This window comes from Ovis aries, chromosome 4 (genome assembly GCF_016772045.2).
Source record: "Ovis aries strain OAR_USU_Benz2616 breed Rambouillet chromosome 4, ARS-UI_Ramb_v3.0, whole genome shotgun sequence".
Classification (NCBI taxonomy): domain Eukaryota; kingdom Metazoa; phylum Chordata; class Mammalia; order Artiodactyla; family Bovidae; genus Ovis; species Ovis aries.
Window position 1 is genome coordinate 120,525,820 of NC_056057.1, and position 22,765 is coordinate 120,548,584.

The window sequence follows — 22,765 nt, forward strand, 5'->3', positions numbered from 1 at the left end:
AAACGCAGCTCCTTCGAGGGAGCCTGGAGGCAGAGGGGGGCATCTTTTCTCTCTTAAAGGGGCACGAAAGCAGCCGCCACGGGAAGCAGGCGGTTTTCCTGGTGGACGGTTCGACCCTGTGAGGCCCGAGTGCTGTTCCTGTGTTCTTTAAGTGGGAAATGTGTAAAACTACCCTACGGTCTGGGTGCCATCCGGTGTGGTGGGGGTCCGCAGGCGGCCAGGAGCCCAGCACCCTGCCTGGAGCAGCGCGGGTGCACTGGTGGCCGTCGGAGGCCCAGCCTCTCTACCTGCGTGCATCCAGCCCGGCACCACCCCATCAGAGCAGCCCGACCCTGCCTCCCCCCTGGACCAGCGAGTGGCTCCTGGCTGGCCGAGCCACCAGCCCCCGGGGACCTCGCCCTCTTCAAGCCCCGGCCGCTGCCCACCCCATCTCTGCCCAGACAGCTTGCCTCATATGGATGTCCAGCTGCCCGAGCCCCCTGGGTGGCCAGCACTCGTCACCGCACCCTGAGCGCCCAGAACAGCAGACGTTTAGTCTCCCAGAGTCTGGAGGCCGAGGCCTGAGGTCAGGGTGTGGGGGCCCCCACCCTGGTCTTCGCGGGTGGGCACCTTGCCTTCGGCACCCAGCCCCCCTGCGGCCTCTGCTCTGTCCCATGCTGTCCCCTCCAGGACACGGCTGCATGGGGTTAAGGGCCCACCTGCCCTCATCTCAACTAAAGTAGCGACAGAGAGCCACCCTGGCTCCAAACAAGGGGACGTTCAGGGCCCTGGACGGGACTGGACGTCCACAGCAGCCTAAGCGCCTTCTTGTCCCACGTTCCCCGGGGACTGGAGTCTTCAGCCACCAGAGTCTCTTCTGAATACAAGGAGTTTCTCGTTTATTTCTATATGCTAATTCATCACACACTGCTGACTTGTCTTCACATTTCTCCCACTAGATTTTAAGGCAGTGGAGGGCAGGATATGTGACTTTTCATCTTTAAATTCACCTCTATTTCAGCACAGAAATTGGCACCCTGATGCCTTGGAAAGCCTTGAGAATGAAGGCCCCGGAATGTGTGGTTCCAGAGCCGAGTATGGACCCTGAGGTTAACAAAGTGCTTATGGAATGAAACAAGGAACCTTTAATACACACACACACACACACCCAGGGCCTCTTATCCAACAGAAGATGCTGTGTAAGAAGGACCCACACAGCTGGCATGTGGAATGTGCGCTGCTCAGGCCCAGAGGGATGGCTGGACCGTCCTCGGGGTGGACGGATAAATCGAGACTAGGGTTTAAACCGGAGCCCAACACCAGGGCCAGAAGGCCGGGCGGATTCCCGTCCACGAGCCTTAGTGGACTTCAGAGACAAGCAGAGGAAAGGCTGGCCAGGCCTGTGCACTGCCCGGTGCTTGAGAAGGCGGGCCAGGGGAGCCGGCCCCTCTTCACGCCTGGGCCCCCAGGCTGTGCACGTCTGTGTGAAGCTCAGTGGCCCAGAGCCAAGGGCTGTGAGGGCCGGAGCCAACTGGTGGCCAGTCTCCGCGGGGGCAGAGTCCAAGGCCACCAAGGCTACTGGCTCCTGGGGCCAGCTGGGACAACAGCCGGGAGCCACCGGGACCAGCTGGGACAACAGCCAGGAGCCACCGGGGCCAGCTGGGACAACAGCCGGGAGCCACCGGGGCCAGCTGGGACAGTAGCCGGGAGCCACCGGGGCCAGCTGGGACAGTAGCCGGGAGCCACCGGGGCCAGCTGGGACAGTAGCCGGGAGCCACCGGGGCCAGCTGGGACAGTAGCCGGGAGCCACCGGGGCCAGCTGGGACAGTAGCCGGGAGCCACCGGGGCCAGCTGGGACAGTAGCCGGGAGCCGGGGCCAGCTGGGACAGTAGCCGGGAGCCACCGGGGCCAGCTGGGACAGTAGCCGGGAGCCACCGGGAGGGAGCCGAGGGCTGGTCACCACGGCCTGGGAGACAGACGGGCCACGCCCACGGGCCGAGCACAGAGCTGGTCCACTGGACAGCGGCCTCTCCAGGGCCATCCCCCCACTTCCTGCCCCTGTGGCCGGGGCGGCTGGGGGTCCACAGCTCCCAGGTTCCGGGACATCGAGGGGCGGCCCGGCCACCAAGCTCGCCACCACCTGGCCACTTTCAGGCCAGGCTCTGGGGAGACCGACTCAGGACTCACAGTGGCTCTGAAGTCAAGGTCACAGACTTCCCTGCACCCTTGAAGCCACACCACACGCAGGATGAGGGCTTCAGGACGAGAGTAAAGAGGTCAGCATGGTGATTCCCATCTTGGTGCCAAAACATTCAGATGTTTTACTGAAATAGCGGTTGTTTCTACAAATGTTTCCAGGGCCTCCAGTTTGCCAGGCCTAGAATGAGTGCTTTGTGGGCCTGCTGGGCACTGAGGCAGCCCGTGGACGCCCAGGAGGGCTGCAAAGGTCACGTGATGGGGACAGCTCACCTGGGCTCCACGGTGCCCAGAATACCGCCTACCTGGGCCTTCCCAGCGTAAATGGAGCGGGGCTGGGGGCTCTTACACGCCACCTGCCACAGCACAGCAAAGTCACGTGGCGCCTCGGGGGAAAGCTGGGCTTCCTAGGCCCTGAGGGTCACTGTTGGGGGCCTGATGACCCTCTCGCCTTGCCTGCTGAGACCTGGGCCCCTGGGGAGCGCTGCTCCCCGAACTTCGGCCTTTGGAGGAGCACACTCCCAGGGGCCCGGCCCTGACCCCTGAACCCCAGGCCCGGGGCAGATGTGAGGGTCCAGAGTCAGCGTTCCTGACAGTGAGTACCACCTCTGGGGTCCCTGGGGCACTCGGCCAGGAGGCCGGAATATCTGCTCCAGCCCACGGCCAGCAGCCCCACTTCACCCGCAGGCCCTGCCCACCCCTCACGGCTGCTAAGTCCTCAGCTCCTCTGTTATGTACTGAGGAAGTTTCCTCGGGAGTGAGGATGTCGAAGGGCTAAAGTTCCTGCAAACACACGCCTGCACTCGCGTACACGCATGCACGCACACACACACGAGGACTGCACTGTCCTGCCTGCGATGTGTCCCGGGCTGGACCGGGGTGAGACACGGCCCACCGCCAGGCTGACCATAGGCTTGAGGATGGGACAAGTGCACTCAGCAAACTGCCGCCAGGCCCGAGTCCCGCCGGCTTCCCTGCTGGTGGCCAGGGAGGGGGAGGGCGGCTGGGGGTGGAGGTGGGAGGCGTCGCTGCCCCTTTCCTGTGTCCAGCACCCAGTGAGCCCCCGGAAGGGCCATGTGCTCCAGCCTTGACCTTCTCTGTGATTCTGGTTTGTACAGGAGGCTCAGATAGAGCCAGAAACCCAGCGAGAGGGAGGCCCTTCCGGCCACAGGGCTGCCCGCCCGCCTCTTCTCCCCAGCTCCTAAATTCTTCCCTGCTTCACACCACATCTCCCCTCCTCCTCACCTGGCCGCCCACCACCTCACAATCCGGACTTCCACAGAACCCGAGAGTCCTTGGCAGCCTGGTCCAGCCCTGGGGTGCTGGGGGGAACCCACCACATGCACGTCTGGCCAGGTGGGGTCGGGGCTGCCCTACACCGCACCCCCCAGCCCCTGAGATGGCCCCAGGCTTCCTGTTCCTCCGCTCCTTCCAGGCCCAACTGGACGGGCTGCTGCCCACCCAGCTCTCACCTCCCCTGTTGTTGCCAACACACCAGCCCCTCACCTGGAGCCCAAGGCCCCTGCCTTCCAGCCTGCTTCTGACAACCGTGGACCTTCCATTCTGACGCCAGCACAAGGGCTGAGTCCCACAGCCCCGCCCCCACAGACTGGACCACAGGGAGCCTAGGCCTGGACATTGGGCACTCCCCAAGACCAGAGCGTGGACGGGTCCACCTGCCTGTGCCTGCTGCCCCCCCCTCGACCTCTGCCTACCTGCTCCGAGATGCTACGGGGTCAGCTCAGCACCTGGAGCTGCCCTCCGCTCAGGCCCGTGACTCTGACACACGAGGGGAGGTCAGACGAGGCCAGTCCTGCTCCGCCCAAGGACGGGGCCTTGGCCACGGCTCCAGAGAAGGAAGCTGGTCCTCGTCTGGGGAGATGTCCGTGGGGGCTGCTTCCTGCAAGGTCAGGGTCGAGATCTGACTCCTGCGTGCTCACCCACTAGCCTCCTGCGTGTGCCCCGAGGCCGGACCTGCTTCCTTCACGGGGAGTCTGGACGACCGAACCGGTAAGCGAGTGCCGCGACTTCCCCAGGAAGTCCTTGGTCCCTGCTGTTGCGGGAGACCACTTGCTACCTATTCTGCACCCCCTCCCACCCTGGCTCCGGGACTGACTCTGCTGCAGCACGTCTTCTGGGCCATCGTCCCGTAGATATATCTCAGCGCCGCAGAGGAGGAGCCGAGGAGCAGCAGTCTTGGGCGGACTGGACCACCAGAGTGTGCCCAAATCCTACTACTGTGCGTATAGTGCTTGCTGCGGCAAAGGATCCCTCTCACACACCACACACAGCCACACACATGCACACACATGCACACATGGGCACATGCACACACGCGCACACACCACACTGGTACACACTGTGCGCACACACCACACAGGTACACACATACACATGTGCTTACCCAAACACACGCACACATGTACACATGCACACACGCACACACATGCACACATGTAACACACCACACGTGTATACAATGCTTACACATGCACACACGTCACTGTGCACACACATACTTAACCATGTACACACGTACACACACACACATGTGCATACCCAAGCACACTCACACATGCACACACACACACACATCACACGGCTACACAACGTACACACCACACATGCACATGCACATACACATGTGCACACCCAAGCACACTCACGCATGTACACATGCACACACACATGCACACACATCACACAAGTAACACACCACACATGTACACAATGCTTACACATGCACACATATCACTGTGCACACACATACTTAACCATGTACACACGTACACACATACACGTGCATACCCAAGCCCACTCACACACATGTACACACACACATTCACATGTGCATACCCAAGCACACTCACACATGTACACATGCACACACACATGCACACACATCACACATGCAACACACACGTGTACACAGTGCTTACACATGCACACATGTCACTGTGCACACACACACTGAAACATGTACACATGACACACATCACACACACACATGTACACACACCACACTGGTACACAATGTGCACACACACCACACATGTACATACACACATGCACATGTGCATACCCAAGCACACTCACGCATGCACACATGCACACACATCACACGGGTACACAATGCACACACCACACATGCACACACACGTGCATACCCAAGCACACTCACACATGCACACATGCACACACGCACACACACGTCACACGTAACACACCACACATGTACATAATGCTTACACATGCAACACATCACCGTGCACACACACACTTAAACATGTACACACATTTACACACACCCACACATCACACGTACACGTGACACACATACACATGTACACACGTCACACATGCACACATGGGACACACCTCACACGTACTAGGTAAATGCCCCCCCTTGAAAGAACAGACTCGACACTGGCACCACCACAAACAATCCCAGCTGCGGATGAGCCCCGGCTGGCAGACACAGTCACCGGGGCGTCCCCTTCTCCCCTGGCCCCTCCTGCCGCTGCTCCTCCTGGTCCAGGCCCCCGGGAGGTGCGGATCCGCTCAGCCTACCAGGAGCAGGGACAGGGGCACCTGCCATGGTGAGTCTTCACCTCCAGGGAAGGATGAGCCCGGAAGTCACAGGACACTGTCCCCCCTAATCCATGAGGACGATGCTCCAGGTCACGGCAGCGGAACCCAGCCTGGAGGAAGGTCAGTGTGAGACGCGATACAAACCCTGCCCTCCGAACCCCAAGCCCTGCAGGAGAAGCAAGGGGGCGGAGGAAGGCGACCTTGCTGGCTGCCTGGGTGGAGACCACGTTCTCCCTTCCACAGACACTGGTGCTCCGGGGTCTTGGCTCAGACGTGGGATGGGACTTGTTCTGTGGATCCCCCAGGTCCCAGGCCTTCAGGATCGACCCGGAACTTACAGCACTGGCTGCCCTGGGCCTCCGGCCTGCAGGTGGCAGATGGCAGCCTCAGGATGGACGTCCAGTTGCTCGTCACGAGTCGTCTCTCTTTACCCTGGTGGCTCGCTGCCCTTGGGAGCCCTGGCTGACACAGGGCTGTGACTGCTGGCCCAGCACTTGGGGGCGGTGCTCACGGCTCACCCGCCACGCGCACAGACGCACAGATGCGGCTCTGACCGCAGTGGCGGCGGCAGCTCCCCCAGCAGGTGAGGGGAGGGTGAGGTGCACGGCGCAATGGAGACACATCAGGAGGAGTCGGGTGAAGCTGTGGGGGCCCCGAGGGGATGCCCCCAAGCCTGACTTCTGGGAGGAGGGTCTCCTGAAAACACGGAGTCCGACCGGCTCCATCTGCACAGGAGCGGCACTCGGGGCACCGGGCGGGCGCTGGGGGCGCGGCTCAGCTGAGAGACCTGTGAGACTCCCGTCCGGGGGTCACGCTCTTCTCTTCTCAGCACACAGCGCCCCCAGCCCGTGCTGGGGACTGAGACGTCCCTGGGCAGGAGACATGAGGGCCTGGTGGTGTGTGTGTGGGCAGGACAGGGAAATAGACAGGGTGCCAGAGCCACGTGATCTGAGTGTGGAGACCGCAGCCCCCAGCCTGCCCCTGCGTGAAGAGCTGGGGGGCTCCTTCAGGGTCACATGTCCGCGTGTGCTCCAGATGACCAGACCACCCCGAGGCCGCTCTACTTGAGTCAGGGGTAAAGTGAACGGGAAGGGCACGTCGGGCCATAATTTAACATACACATCCATGGCAGCATCCTGTTAGACCAGCTGAGGGCCACATCTGCTGCTTGGCTGGGGCTGAAGCCACCAGCTCTTGTCTGGCCTGCTTGGGTTTATGAGCACGAACTAGCGAAGGCTCTGCTTCCCCGGAGGCCCAAGTCTAAGGGGGGCCCAAGCACGGGGGTCCGAGGGGCCTGGACGCCCCTACGTGGGAAGGCCAGGCACGTCGAGGGGCCAGCAGCCCCGTGCGGCTCCCCGTGTCGGAGCTCACTGGCCCACGGTCTATACGGTGTTCTCACAGCTGCGATGGGCCAGGGCCGTCACGGGAACACACATGCACAGTGTCCTGAAGTCGCCGTCTTTTCTCTTTAAAATCATACATGTTTCATTAAGCTTCAGGCAGAGTGTCTTCTGATTTATGGTAATTGTCAACAAAAGCAAAGACGCAGTTTTAACCCTACAGACTCTTGGAGTTAACCGGCACGAGATTATGCAGTTTTTCCTTAAAAAAAAAAAGGAGAGAGGGCCCATTGTGCCCCCCCCTCCCACACACACACTGCAGAGGATGCTGGGGGCAGTGAGCTGGCCCGTCGCTAAGGCCCACTGCGCGGGTGGAGCTGGTCTCCAGTGGCCACACCTGACCCGGCGGACACCCCGTCCCTGAGCCCTGAGTGCTCGTGGCCTGGGAGGCTCCAGTGAGAGGAATTTCCATATCAAACCCAATTTAGATGAAAAGTCTTGGTTTAAAAAAGAAAGCCAGTGCGTCAATAGTCCCTTGATTAGATTCTCATCTCCTGAGCAGACAAATATGAATATTTATTACCATGGATAGACTTTCCCCCTTCCATTGCTCTGTTCTTGAATATTATCCACCACTAATTTTTATGAAAATTTGGGCAACATAATGTTTTCACATAAACTGACAGTTCTTGAGATAATCCCGTTATCGTCTGGTTGAAAATGACAGCTTCCGCTTATTCATGTGTTAACGAGGGATTAAATATTGTTTTTAGTCCTATAATCTAAGATGGACTGGAAATTAAAAATTGAACATTATACATTAGCAGGGCTTTGTTTGCATTTACTTAGAGAAGATCCATAAATTAGCAGTTTAACAAGCAGGCCCTTTAATGTTGCTGCCGAAGGCAACACCACAGACATCTCTAAGTAAATCCTAAAATAAATTGTCATCTACCTGCTGTACACCCAGAGGAAAGCAAGACAAAGGAAGACGGCCTTCACCAAAGAAATACAATGGCAACACAACAGAAACTGTTTCAGCGTCAGGGATCACTCAGCCTGCCTCCTCTCCCCGGGAAGGGGGTGTGTGTCTTCACACTCCCTGGTCCTCACATCCTGAGACATGCCTGCACTGCAAAATTGCCGAGGGGGCCCGGTGGGCGGCGAGCACGGCCAGTCGTCCCCGGTGAACAAGTGGGGCACGGGGGGCCCCGTGGGCACCGTGGGCACGGGGACAATCGTGCATCTGAACCAGGTGGTTCAGTTCAGTTCAGTCGCTCAGTCGTGTTCGACTCTTTGCGACCCCGTGAACTGCAGCGCGCCAGGCTTCCCTGTCCCTCACCAACTCCCGGAGCTTGCTCAAACTTATGTGCATCGACTCGGTGATGCCATCCAGCCATCTCATCCTCGGTCGTCCCCTTCTCCTCCTGCCTTCAATCTTTCCCAGCATCAGGGTCTTTTCCAATGAGTCAGCTCTTCACATCAGGTGGCCAAAGTATTGGAGTTTCAGCTCCAGCATCAGTCCTTCCAATGAACATTTAGGACTGATTTAGGATGGACTGGTTGGATCTCCTTGCAGTCCAAGGGACTCTCCAGAGTCTTCTCCAACACCACAGCTCAAAAGCATCCATTCTTCGGTGCTCTGCTTTCTTTATAGTCTAACTCTCATATCTGTATGTGACCACTGGGAAAACCATAGCTCTGACTATATGGACCTTTGTCAGTAAAGTAATGTCTCTGCTTTTTAATATGCTGTCTAGGTTGGTCGTAACTTTTCTTTCAAGGAGCAAGTGTCTTTTAATTTCATGGCTGCAGTCACCATCTGCAGTGATTTTGGAGCCCAAGAAAATAGTCTGTCACTGTTCCCACTGTTTCCCCATCTATTTGCCATGAAGTGATGGGACCGGATGCCATGATCTTCGTTTTCTGAACGTTGAGTTTTAAGCCAGCTTTTTCAGTCTCCTCTTTCACTTTCATCAAGAGGCTCTTTAGTTCTTCTTCACTTTCTGCCATAAGGATGGTATCATCTGCATATCTGAGGTTACTGATATTTCTCCCGGCAAACTTGATTCCAGTTTGTGCTTCATCAAACCCAGCATTTCTCATGATGTACTCTGCATATAAGTTAGATAAGCAGGGTGACAATACACAGCCTTGAGGTACTCCTTTTCCAATTTGGAACCAGTCTGTTGTTCCATGTCGGGTTCTAACTGTTGCTTTTTGACCTGCATACAGGTTTCTCAAGAGGCAGGTCAGGTGGTCTGGTATTCCCATCTCTTTAAGAATCTTCCCCAGTTTGTTGTGATCCACACAGTCGAAGGCTTTGGTGTAGTAAATAAAGCAGAAGACGATGTTTCTCTGGAATTTTCTTGCTTTTTCTATGATCCAACAGATGATGGCAATTTATCTCTGGTTTCTCTGACTTTTCTAAATCCAGCTTGAATATCTGGAAATTTTCGGTTCACATACTGTTGAAGCCTGGCTTGGAGAATTTTGAGCATTACCTTGCTAGCGTGTCAGATGACTACAACTGTGTGGAGTTTGAGCATTCTTTGGCATTGGCTTTCCTTGGGACTGGAATGAAAACTGACCTTTTCCAGTCCTATGCCACTGCTGATTTCAAAATTGGCCGGCATATTGAGTGTAGCACTTTAACAGCATCATCTTTTAGGATTTGAAATAGCTCAGCTGGAATTCCATCACCTCCACTTGCTTTGTTTGTAGTGATGCTTCCTAAGGCCCACTAGATTTTGAACTCCAGGATGTCTGGTTCTAGGTGAGTGATCACACCATCGTGGTTATCCAGGTCATTAATATCTTTTTTATAGAGTTCTTCTGTGTATTCTTGCCACCTCTGCTTAATATCTTCTGCGTCCGTTAGGTCCATACCATTTCTGTCCTTTATTGTACCCATCTTTGCATGAAATGTTCCCTGGGATCTCTAATTTCCTTGAAGAGATCTCTAGTCTTTCCCATTCTATTGTTTCCCTCTATTTCTTTGCATTGATCACTGAGGAAGGCTTTTTTTTTTTTTTTTTTTTAATCTCTCCTTGCTATTCTCTGGAACTCTGCATTCAGATGGATATCTTTTCTTTTCTCCTTTGCCTTTCGCATCTCTTTTCTCAGCTATTTGTAAGGCCTCCTCAGACAACCATTTTGCCTTTTTGCGTTTATTTTTCTTGGGGATGGTTTTGATCACCATCTCCTGTACAATGTTACAAACCTCCTTCCATAGTTCTTCAGGCACTCTGTCTATCAGATCTAGTCCCTTGAATCTATTTCTCACTTCCACTGTATAACTGTAAGGATTTGATTTAGGTCATACCTGAATGGTCTAGTGGTTTTCCCTACTTTCTCAATTTAAGTCTGAATTTTGCAGTATGGAGTTCACGATCTGAGCCACAGTCAGCTCCCGGTCCTATTTTTGCTGACTGTACAGAGCTTCTCCATCTGTGGCTGCAGAGAATATAATTACTCTGATTTTGGTGTTGACCATCTGGTGAAGTCCATGTGTAGAGCCATCTCTTGTGTTTTTGGAAGAGGGTGTTTGCTATGGCCTGTGAGGTCTCTTGGCAAAGCCCTGTTAGTCTTTGCCCCGCTTCATTTTGTACTCCAATAACATAGCTGCTGGGCTTCCCTGGTGGCTCAGAAGGTAAAGAATCTGCCCACAGTGCAGGAGACCCGGGTTCCATCCCTGGGCCAGGAAGATCCCCTGGAGAAGGGAATGGCAACCCACTCCAGCATTCTTGCCTGGAGCATCCCATGGACAGAGGAGCCTGGTGGGCTGCAGTCCATGGGGTCGCAGAGAGTTGTACAGGACTGAGCAAGTAGAGCTTGCAAGGTAGCTTGCTGTCACCTTATTGCTACAACTGGGGCCCCAGATGAAACCATGGGTCCGGTGGGGCTCTGGGCACAACCGTCCCACATGCCTTGTATTTATTTGTGCTTGTCTCCGTGACTGGCACGTAGAGTTCTCCACTGCTTCTTTTATTGTCTGGCACGGTGCAGAGCATAGGACAGGGACATTTCTTAGAAGCCGACTCATCCAGGTGACACTGAGTCTAAAGAGACACCGACAGGGCAGAGGTGACTGCGGGTCAGTGCTGGGGGCTGAGCCGCGACCCCAGGACCTGAGGGTCTGACCGTACTTGGAGATGAGCCTTTGAGGAGAGGATTAAGGCGAAATGAGGTCCTGTGGGTGGGTTATGATCTAGTGTGACTGGGGTCCTTATAAGAGGATGTGATCAGGACACGGCCACGCACGGGGGTGACCACGTGAGGACACAGAGGGGCACAGTGTCCATGGGCCAAGGAGAGAGGCCTTGGGAAGGATGCCCGGGTGTCAGATCCCAGCTCCCAGGATGCCCGAGGGTTAGCAGCCCCAGGAAACCAGAGCATCAGCGAGCAGACGCTCACCCTGGCCGCCCTTCCCCTCCACTGCAGGCAGTGTCGCCCCCAGGAACAGCAAAGACTTAGGCGTCTTTACTGCTGGGTGAAGTCGAGTGCTTGTCAAGGGAAGAAGGAGACCTCTCACGAAACTTCTTTCTGCTTTATGCTCTTGCTCAAAACCAGAGCTGTGGCTCAGAGTTTACACTTGCCGAAGCCTGACTCACTTCTGAAAACATCATCCCTTCCTCCTGAACAAGAGGTGAAGTCTGTGCAGACACGCCGATTGAGAGTCTGGTGCCCCCCCACTCTGAGTGACTGGGCACCATCACCCCAGGGAGGGGCTCTCCCTACAGCTGCTGTCCTGGGCCCCCCCGAAGAGTGACCCCGAGTAAGACACAGCCAGGAAGGGCCGTCCCAGTGTCAGCAGGACAGCCCCTAGGCTCTGGCCCAGGTGCACCCGGGGGCCCTGTGCGTGGGAGGACCACTGCCTCATTCTAGGGACAAGCTCGGTCACCGGCCCACTCCCCCACCCCGCAGCTTATCCAGAAGTTGGGAAGTTCAGGTTTTACACTTGTCTCCCTTGGACAGCGAGGAGATCAAACCCATCAATCCTAAAGGAAATCAACCCTGAGTATTCACTGGAAGGATTGGTGCTGAAGCTGAAGTTCCAATACTTTAGCCCCTGATGCGAAGAGCTGACTCACTGAAAAAGACCCTGATGATGGGAAAGATTGAAGGCAAGAGGGAGAAGGGGACGACAGAGGATGAGATGGTTGGATGGCATCACCGACTCAATGGACATGAATCTGAGCAAATTCTGGGAGATAGTGAAGGACAGGGAAGCCTGGTGTGCTGCAGTCCATGGGGTTGTAGAGTCACACATGACTCAGCGACTAAACAACAACTCCTCATGAACTTTGCAGCCAAGCTTTCGTATGTGCAGCTAACCTGGCTTTAAAATACATCCTATTCATGGAGTCCAGCAGGTGTCGCGTGCCTCAAGAAGCACCTACGGGATTTCAACTTTCAAGAGTCTTGAGGAAAAGAGAGCGTGGCAAGAGATCGAGAATTGACTACTTTAATGACAAGTAACAGATCAGACTCTTTACGTTCCGTGTTGTCTTTGAAGCGTGCGATTGTCAGGAAGGGCTATAAGGGAACATTCCCATGCGTTTCTCAGGACAGGTGAGATCAATCACAGCTCCAACCCTGGGTACAGACAGTGGTTCAGCCCAGCTCTCCAGCCCCGGTTCCTCCACCACAGGTCACACCCGTCAGACAGGGCGGTCGTGGGCGGGGAGCCGGGAGCATGTGTGTGTGTGCGCGTGTGCTTGTGTGACAGTGCACAGGGCCCTGGGGAGCAGGGGACCCAGTGTAGCCCGAGGTCCATCCAATCAAACTTGACCCTTAATCAGCTGGAGAAGTGAACCCCATTTACCAACCAGGTGAGCAAGGCACCTTAACCCTGAAAGGAGAGAAATTTGGCTGTGGGTCAGCGGACAGTCGCTCCCGGTGCTTGGATGATGTCTGTGACTTGTGGGTGTTGAGGGTGAACTGTCTCTCTGAAAGCTATGCACCTCTTCAGCCCCAGCCCTGGGAGGGAGCCTCCCTGGCCGTGGGGTCTTGGTGGGGGATCCAGGGAAGAGAGGTCACTTGGGGGAAGGGTGGCCCTAGTCCTCCTAAGAGGAGATACCTGGGGAGGCCATGAGGCGGTGGAGCAGAGGCTGGAGGAGGCAGCCCAGGATGGGGCAGCCCCAGGCGCGGGACAAGGAGGGACGCACCCTCCCTGGGAGCCCCCAGGGCACGCAGCCCTGCACCATCCAGGCTCTGAGCTCTGGCCTCAGAGCCGGGAGAGGACCCTGTGTTTGTATCCCCGGTCTGCGGTGCTTGGTTACCACTGTCAGCCCTGGGACCCGACGCCGGTCAGAGGTGCCCACGGTCTGGGAGAGAGACTGCAGCCAGCGGGAGGTGCCCGCCAGCTGGGGAGGCCAGTCCTGCAGAGGGGTGACATGGGACTCGGGCACCAGGGCCTGTTAACAGGGTCCCACGTAGTGTCGCAGGGACGTGAGGACCAGCGGCCCCAGTGAGGGCGGAGTTTGTGGACCATCTCAGGGCCTGGGTGGAGCCACGCACAGAGCGGCGCTGCGCCCAGGGGTCTGGGGGTCCAGGAAAAGAGAGGGCGGTTCCGCTGGGCCCACAGGACCTCTGGTCTCCCTGGATGCCTTCGGGACCGAGCCCTGGCCCGGGGCTGCGGCCCCAGCACCAGCTGCCCTTCTGCTCAGAGGCGGGTTTGCTCGTGATGGCCGGCGAAGCACAGCCTGGCTGGGCCCGGACGCACCAAGGAGGGGCCCGGTCCCGGGCAGACGCCTGCGTGGGGCCCGCTCCTCACTGCAGGGGGGCCGTGCGCCATCTCCACAGAGCAGGCCCTCGCTGCGGTCGCCAGCGCGGTGCCAGCTGCGTATCTGTTCTGACGTGAGATTGTTTTAAATTTGGTGTTTGATTATATGTAGTGTTACATTGATTACTAATTACTTCATACGGGTGAACACAGCTTTTACTTTTTTTTTGAACTCACGGATAAAGCAGAGGGGAAGTATTCAAATCAGCAGTTAAGGGCTGCACACCTGTTGCCATGGAGACGTGGCCTGGGATGTTCACAGTTAAAGACTGAATGTGCCCAGGCGGCCGTCCACCTGCTGCCCGGGGCTCGAGGTCACTCTGCCCTGAGCAGGGGTGACTGAACTGCCGCGGAGCATCAGATCACAAGCTGGAGGCACCGGGCAATGAAGACGCAGGCGGCCTCACTCCTGAGCTCGCAGAAGCGGAGGGACCAGCTTCAGCTCACGTTACCCAGCACAGCCTGGGGAGCACCCTGGAGGGGGCGGGTCAGAGGCAGGGGACGGGTTCCCCATGGCAGAGCAGCCATCCACTCAGAGCAGCTCCCCGCCACCCCCAACCCTGGGATCCCCGGGGAGGGAGGGAGGCTGTGAAAGAGCCAATGGGGGGGAGGGGTTGGGCAGCAGGAGGCAAGCACCAGCAGCCTGCCTCGGGTGACCCATGTCCCCCCCAGGATGGACAGAGCGGGATGCTGACTCCCAGGACTTTGGGACACAACCTTTACAGAGGAGTGCAGTCCAGGGAGGTCACCAGGGTCGGCCTGAGCCCAGGCTCCCCACCAAGTGATGCCCCCATGACTCATCTCCCCCACGGCATTTCGGGTGGGGCCTTGGGAGTCAGTGGGGGTGGGGGCCCCCGGAGGACCCAGGTCTGTCGGCAGGAGATGGGGAGCCAGCCCTGGGGCTGACCCTCCAGTGGAGGCACTTCCAAGGGACGGGAGCCTCAGGGGCCCTTCAGCTAAAAGGCGGAGCTCAGGACATCTCTAATTTCAAGGCAAGGCTGGATTCAGGGACCAAGGCTAGGCCTCTGGAGGTGACGCCTGGAGGGGTGCTTCTGACATCAATGCCCCATGCCCGGCTCCCCACCCGGGGGTCACCTGCCTCCGCCTGGCAGGGTGGGCATGTGGGCACCAGGGACACTTGTCTCCCAGGGGCTGAGCCCAGCCACACGGCCACTGCCCTGAACGAGGCTGGGCGCGCCCCCTCCAGCGGTCTCTGCGTTCTCTCGGCAATTCCAAGTCCTGGGGCTGAGGACAGGAAGCAGGCTTCTGGAACACCGTGTTCTGGGGGCTCTTCTGAGCATCTGCAGAGCTCGGCTTGACATCAACACTGCCTTCTGATCCAGGCTGCCCGGCTCCGGGGAGAAGGACCCCGAACCAGCTCACAGACCACTGAGACACGCCCGTTCCCGCATCCCAGGGGGACAGTCACCCAGCCCCAGCTGGACCACAGCGCGGCCCGGCAGGGAGACACGCGCCAGGCACTTTCTATAGCAATGCAGCTGACATGTCAGACCGGGCTGGTGGGGGATGCCACAGGCAGACCACACGCACTCCATCTTACATGACTGTTTACCCTGCATGTGTCTCCATGGCAACTGCCTCATCACACGGCACCTCGCCTGCTTTAGACCACAGGAAGCGCTCACCAGCCCCTGTGGGCCCACGTGGCGGTGACTTTGCACAGCACCTCGGAGGGGGAGGATGCCGTCTCACACTCAACTCGTGTCTGCCGCGGCGCCAAGTGCCGTTAATCATACCCAGCGTATTTTCGTCTGAGTCCCTTCACTTTTGAGAAATAAGAAAATAGTATGAGAAGCCCTGGTTAAGGCTGCTTGGGGGCCGCTGCGCTGAGCTCCGAGGGGCCTGGCCAGCAGAACTGGGGACCCATCATCATGGAAGGGACCACATGGCCACCCCTGAACTCTGACCTCTGCCACCGCGCCCTCAGCCTAGCACTGGAATTCTCAGGGCAGCCTGGACAGACCGCGGCAAATGTTTTAATGCAATTTTATGCAGATTTTCTTTGTCAAACATAAACAGGAATATTTAGAAGGCTAAAGAAGCCTTTCTTGGGATGATGCACATTTTACACTTTGAAAAAAAAATCAACTTTCTCTGTCCGGAAACACAGATTAGAATAAAAATTAAGTGACAGGCACAGGCATATAACCTGAGGAACCAGAGCCCACGAGGATGGGCACAGGGCAGGGCCCCAACAGCCCGAGCCCCAGGTGGCTGCCAGGGTCCACCCTCCAGTGTCTGGTCGCAGCCGGACAGGGAGGGGGAGCCGAAGGGGTGAGAGCGGCCCCGCCAAGCAGCCCTGAAGTCTTCAGGGTCCAGTGGCCACCTGCCAACACCCAGCATCGTCTCAAACTCAGCTCACAGTCTTTACGCAAGACAGCCTGCCGGCTCCGACGTGTCCATCTGATTCGTGTTAGCACTCATCCTCAAATGTGACTGGCTCCTGCTTCACACACTCTGGAGCCTGCAGCTCCTCCTGTCTCACAAGACCCACCCCCAGTGCCACCTGTCACAGCTCCCCACCTGCCCGGGCCCAGCTGCGGTCCCTGCAGGCCGCTCCCACCCTCTGCTGTCCACACACCCCCAGGGTGCTTCCCCTTGGGTTTCCAAACATGGGCCTCGGTCTAAACCCGGAACATTTGTGACCACTTACCACGTCCTGCCTACGTGTCTGTATTAACACACAGCACCACAGATATGAGTGTGTGAGGACCGGAGTTACCTGGAATGTCCTCCACGGCAACTGGGAGCCACACTCAGCACACACGTGGTGGCATTTCCTCTCGCGTCCTCGCTTATTCGAAAGCAAATATGTACTCAGTTACTTCGGTTGCCAGCTTTTTCTTTACTAGAACTATAAGAAATGGTATCAAAGATAGAATGACAAATACCTACACACACATCGAGCGAGTGACAGTCGCTCAGTCATGCCCGACTCTGCAACCCCATGGACTGTAGCCTGCCAGGCTCCTCCGTCCAAGTAATCCTCCAGGCAAGATTACTGGAGCGGGTTGCCATTTCCTTCTCCAGACACACACGCTGAACTGATACCCATCTCCTGGTTTGCCTCTCAACCTGCAATGACGTGGGTGCAGCCGCCGAGGGGTGGGGGCCCGGTGACTGTACACAGCATCGCTGGGCCCTCCCTGCAACTCCCTGTGAACCTACAACAATGTCGAAATAGAGAGCTACAAATGATCCTGACCGAGGTTTTAGAAAAGGAGAGAGCTGGCTGAGACCCCACCATCCTAGGGGTGACCTCACGTCTGCACGTGCTGCCCCAGCCCGAGTCCATGCCAGTTTCCACAGCTGCGCTGAGGTTCAGAGCTGTCACGACAATTTTCATGGAATAATACGACATAATTAGTGATCTTCCTGGGGTTTTATACTTAGGTCACTTTTGGTATTTCCAAAGCTCTGCGTTTCCATTTTCTTAGCAAAAGATGTTCACTCGTGTCCGACTCTTTGTGACCCCATGGCCTATACAGTCCATGAAATTCTCCAGGCCAGAATACTGGAGTGGGTAGCCTTTCCCTTCCCCAGGGGATCTTCCCAACCCAGGAGCTGAACCCAGGCCTCCCGCATTGCAGGCAGATCCTTTACCAGCTGAGCCACAAGGGAAGCCCTTCATTTTCTCACCTGGTGCATTATCCTCATAAGACAAGTTTCTGGGGGTGTGAGGACTCACTGAGACTGAGGACCTTCTTAAAGTGTCAGATTCCCACTGTCCTGCAGCTTCCTGAGTCCAGTGGAACTGGTAGCACTTCTGATCTCTGTTAAAGATCTGAGACTATTACCCACCAGCCACTCTGAAACCACATCCAAGGATGAGGCTTCAGATCAGGCTGGGACGTCCCCAGTGTGTCCGCAGGCTCCACACTCCAGGGTCCTCTGCCATGTCCCCACCCCCACAGCTGCCATGGGGCTTCCTGCATCACCATGAATTTATCCCCCAGAGAGCCGTCCCCAGGCGGCACAGCCACGAGGCATTGCTGTGATGAGCATCTTGCCACTGTGAGTACTGACCATGCACCTGTGGGTACTGACCATGCACCTGTGGGTATTGACTGTGCACCTGTGGGTACTGACTGTGCACCTGTGGGTACTGACTGTGCACATGTGGGTACCGCCTGCACACCTGTGGGTACTGACCATGCACCTGTGGGTACTGACCATGCACCTGTGGGTATTGACTGTGCACCTGTGGGTACTGACTGTGCACATGTGGGTACCGCCTGCACACCTGTGGGTACTGACCATGCACCTGTGGGTACTGCCTGCACACCTGTGGGTAATGACTGCACACCTCCGGGTACTGACCATGCACCTGTGGGTACTGACTGCACACATGTGGGTACCACCTGCACACCTGTGGGCAGTGCCTGTGCACCTGTGGGTACTGACCATGCACCTGTGGGTATTGACTGTGCACCTGTGGGTACTGACTGTGCACATGTGGGTACCGCCTGCACACCTGTGGGTACTGACCATGCACCTGTGGGTACTGACTGCACACCTCCGGGTACTGACTGCACACCTGTGGGTACCGCCTGCACACCTGCGGGTACTGCCTGTGCACCTGTGGGTACTGACCATGCACCTGTGAGTACTGACTGCACACCTGTGGGTACTGCCTGTGCACCTGTGGGTACTGACTGCACACCTCTCGGTACTGACTGCACATCTGTGGGTACCGCCGGCACACCTGCGGGTACTGCCTGCACACCTGTGGGTACTGCCTGTGCACCTGTGGGTACTGACCGTGCACCTGTGGGTACTGACTGCACACCTCCGGGTACTGCCTGCACATCTGTGGGTACTGCCTGTGCACCTGTGAGTACTGATTGCACACCTGTGGGTGTTTACTAAGCGTGATGAAGTGCCATTCCATTCACACGTGAAAAGTGACCCCTGGGGGTGACAGCTTCCTCATGGCCTGGGGCCCACACGGGGCTCTGTCCCCACCATCTTCTCAGGGCAGTGGGTTGGCCCCACGTGCCTTCTTCCCACCTTGACAAGGGCTGTCAACATCAATCCATCCCCAAGTCCAAGTGGACTGGCCGCAGGGTCCCGGGGGACTCGGCTCAACACTACCCCCCCACCCCGAGGGTCTCCATGCCCCGGGCCGGCCGGGCTGCCGTTGTCTGGCTGCTGAGCAATACCCAGTTCCTCTCAGAGACTCCCTGCACCTTGAGCTTTCCCGACAGCCACTGAAACAGCCACGTCCTTCCACAGACGGGCAACGCTGGGGGCGCTTCTGGGGGAAACTACGCCGTTCCTCAAATGACCATGGCGTGTCCCCGCGCCCCCCGCTCGGCCTGCTGCGATGACTGTGGGCAACCGCACACACCCGCCAGCACACACAGCACACAGCTGAGTCACATTAAGTCATCGGGGAAGGAGCACGACCACAGCTTCACAGCCTCTCAGGGTCTGCGGAGACCGACTCGTGCTTGGCCGCAGAATCCTTTCTCTGGACAAAAATCTTACCCAGGAGCCGGAACAGTGAGCAACGGGAAGGAAGTACAGCTGGGCTGAACTGGGGAGTGGACGGCTGCCTGCCCTGCCCCGCAGAGCTCCCAGAGCCCAGGCTCTGAGACACCCCCAAAACCACGTGCACCCTCTCAAGGACGAGTGGGGGACCAGGACACGCCCCCGTGGCCGAGGGCGGCTCCAGCCTCACCCACCCCTTCTCCCTGAGGCAGGCCCAGACCCTCCAGAAGAGATGCCCTCTGCAGAGACCCACCTGGTGTCCGCACCCCCGGCCCCTGACCCAGCAGAAGGCAGCTGGTCCACCCACAAACGTGGGCTTCTCTCCCCACGCACCGCGGGAAACTCAGATCAAGTGAGCGTGCTGCTTTGCTTCTGCGCGCCCTTGTCAGTTTAACTTTCAGGGCGGGGGGCCCGCAGGGGGTGCGGGAGAACCCCTCCTCCTCTTCTCACCACCAGCGAGGAGGCAGCCCTCCCTCCCGCCTGGCTCTGCCCCAAGGCCGCGTGCGGGGCTACACCAGGGCGTCCGCGCCGGGCCCCGCTGAAACGCAGGCAGGCACATTGCTAATCGCACTGCATTTACGACACTCTAGAGAACCAGGAAGCCCCGGGTTACTTCAGACACACCACACGAGCCACTCTCACAGAAACGCTGGCCTGCAGACAGTCATCTAGACGATTTTTCTTCCAAGTGTTTGAGTTTTTTTTCTTGGTAATATCATAATTTTCCCTTGGAAAAAAACCATGACTTTATTCACTTGAAAAAATATGAAGACATTCAAGACAACAGAAACTGGATTTTGAAAAATGTCAAAATACCACCAATCTATCAGGAACGCGTGCATCCCCTCTAATCTGTTCATTGTCTTTAAATTTTGTTTTGAGATATTTCCATTTGGCTTAAAAGGCGTTAATTCCGCTATCTGTCATCGCATGTTGAATCAGCATTTACATCCCGTAAATGTTGGCAGATTTCTAGGAATCAAGACTCCACTTTCCAGAGTCAGGAATGAGCAGAGACATTCATATCAAATACATTTCAAGGAAAATCAGAAGCATCAAAGTCAGGCTCAACACTGCACGAGCCAATTAAAATTAGAAAAAGAAACACTAGCTTCTTATACATATCTCCACTTGCCCCTCCTGCGCCCGTTCCCACGACCCGGGGCCCACCCCACGCACGCACACCCCCTTCCCTCTATCCGGCAGACTACATGGGACCTCGGTTCCAGGCCTGAGGGCCCATCAGAATGACCTCAGACAACCCCAAAGGTGACGGCGGCACTGCCTCTGCAGAGGAAAAAGGACGGGGCCTGGGAGCCGGGCTCAGAGAGCCCCGTGGCCGCGGAAACCCGGGGCCCTGGGAAGACATGGGCGACTAGGGGAGAGTCAGGGGAGGAGGGCCACCCGCAGCCACACTTCAGCCCCTGGATGGAACACACGGTCTGGGATGTGGCCATTTCCTGCCCCTGGGGAGGGTGAGGTCAGGCTTCTGGCCGCTTGAGGAGCAGAGAGGAAGCAAGCAAGGACAAAGACGCAGGAGCAGTGCTGTGGGGCTGCGGTCTGCTCTGCCCTGCACCCCCACCGTCCAGGCGGGACCCCTGCCAGCTAGTGGAAGGGCACCCAGAAATGGGCAGGGGCTCTCCTGTGAGTGTAGGTTGTCATCTCTGCAGACAAGCCACCAGCGACTCGGGCTCACCTTGTGGGGTCCCCCAGGCCCCAGAAAGCACGTCACCAATTTCTGCCATGAGCTGGGGTCTGGGGCAGGGGCAGGTGTGTGTGTGGGGAGAGCTTTAGGGTCCTTGCTTCACCCAGCCTTGGGGACTCCTTGCTGGTCTCCAAGGACAGAAAGTTAGGAGCGTGGAGAACGGGCCAGGTGGGGTCATCGTCACAGGATGACGTAAGGGTTGTGGCCTTAGGGAGACCCCCAGGGACACACAGACCCCACAGGAAGACCCCTCAGTGCAGCTGGCTTCAGGAGGAGGCCAGGCAGGCAGGACAGGAGGACCAGAGGCCACGCTCAGGACAGTGACCGCTGCTGCTGACCACTGAGCTCCCGGGGCCACAGATGTAGACCATCCAGGGGACGCTGGGGGCCGGGCCGGGCCGGGTATAGGAGTGAGCAGGTGCTGACCTGCCAGCGCCAGGCGTCCAGACGCCTTTGCACATTTGGGGGTGGTTTTGGGAAGGAGGAGGCAGCGAGCGGCAGGGAGGCGAGAAGGCCAGCGTGCCGAGAGACTGGCATCCAGGGAGCTTTCACTGTATGAGCTGGACACGTCGGTGCACGCGTTTGTGCCGACAGGAGGAGCCAGGGAGCAGCGGCTGTGTGGGAGAGCGCGAGGGCAGGATGCCGCGTGGGGGCCCGCGGTTCAGAGGCGGCGGGCCAGGGGGCGGGGCGGGTCTCGGATCAGTGACGCGGGCGTCAGATCACAGACAAGCGGCCCTGCGTGCAAGCTGGGTGTGTGCCCAGCCAGACCAGGAGCAGGGGGCGTTGGCCAGTGCCCTCTTCTGAGACCTGTCCCTACGACCTCTAGTCAGAAGAGTCCGCAAGGTCTCGGCTCCCCGCCGCCCGCCCAGAACCACAGCAGCCCCTGGCTCCGCACCCCCGCCTGGGTCCTTCCTCCCCTCCCCCCATCCAGGGCGGTCTGCCACTTCCAAGGAACACGCTCCGCCCACCGCTCAGGAGGGAGGGGCCCAGAACCTGAGCAGCCTGTGACCCCCAACGCTCAGGGCCCTCGCCCAAGTCGGTCCGGGCCTGCTCCACTGCGGGGCACCAGGCACCTCCCGCAGGAAGAACGCCCTGCAGAGACTGGGAGCCGCGGATCAGAACCTCCCATCTGGGCCCGGGTCCTCCGAACCCTCTGCCTTCCAGCCAGTGGTCACTGCACCCCCGAGGGTTACAGATGGTTTTGGGGGCCCACAGACCCCTGGCATCCCCTCCCTGTCACCGATCGCCAAGGTTGGGGACACAAGGACTTCGAGGCAGGCCCGCCGCAAGGTGCCCTGCCCGGCGTCTGTGGAGCACAGAGCCTGCCTCTGTGCTGAAGCAGCTGCTAAATACGTTCCTATTTCAAGAGCCAGGACTCCGGCGGGCCTCGGAGTGGCCACGTGGAGGCATCTCGCCCCGAGCCAGGAGCGGGTAAATAAGCGCCCTTAACGGTTAATTACTGTCGCGGCGGGCGTGAAATCAGGGATTTCGGATGCGCGGGCACAGACTGGCTGCGGGCCCGCTGACTCACGACGGGGACAAGCACCCCAGGGCGGCGCACAGCGCACGCTTCATTAACTGCCCGCGATCGGCTCGGCCTGCGCCAGGGCTCCGGGGCTGAGTGCCTGCGGCTCTAATTGCCGATGGAGGGCT

At 57.9% G+C, this 22,765-nt stretch overlaps 1 protein-coding gene across 3 annotated transcripts in view; it reads right to left on the reverse strand.

The window, feature by feature from the left end:
- PTPRN2 (protein tyrosine phosphatase receptor type N2) overlaps positions 1–22,765 on the reverse strand; it is a 618,076-nt gene that overhangs the window by 227,312 nt on the left and 367,999 nt on the right. The gene's annotated exons all lie outside the window — the stretch shown is intronic.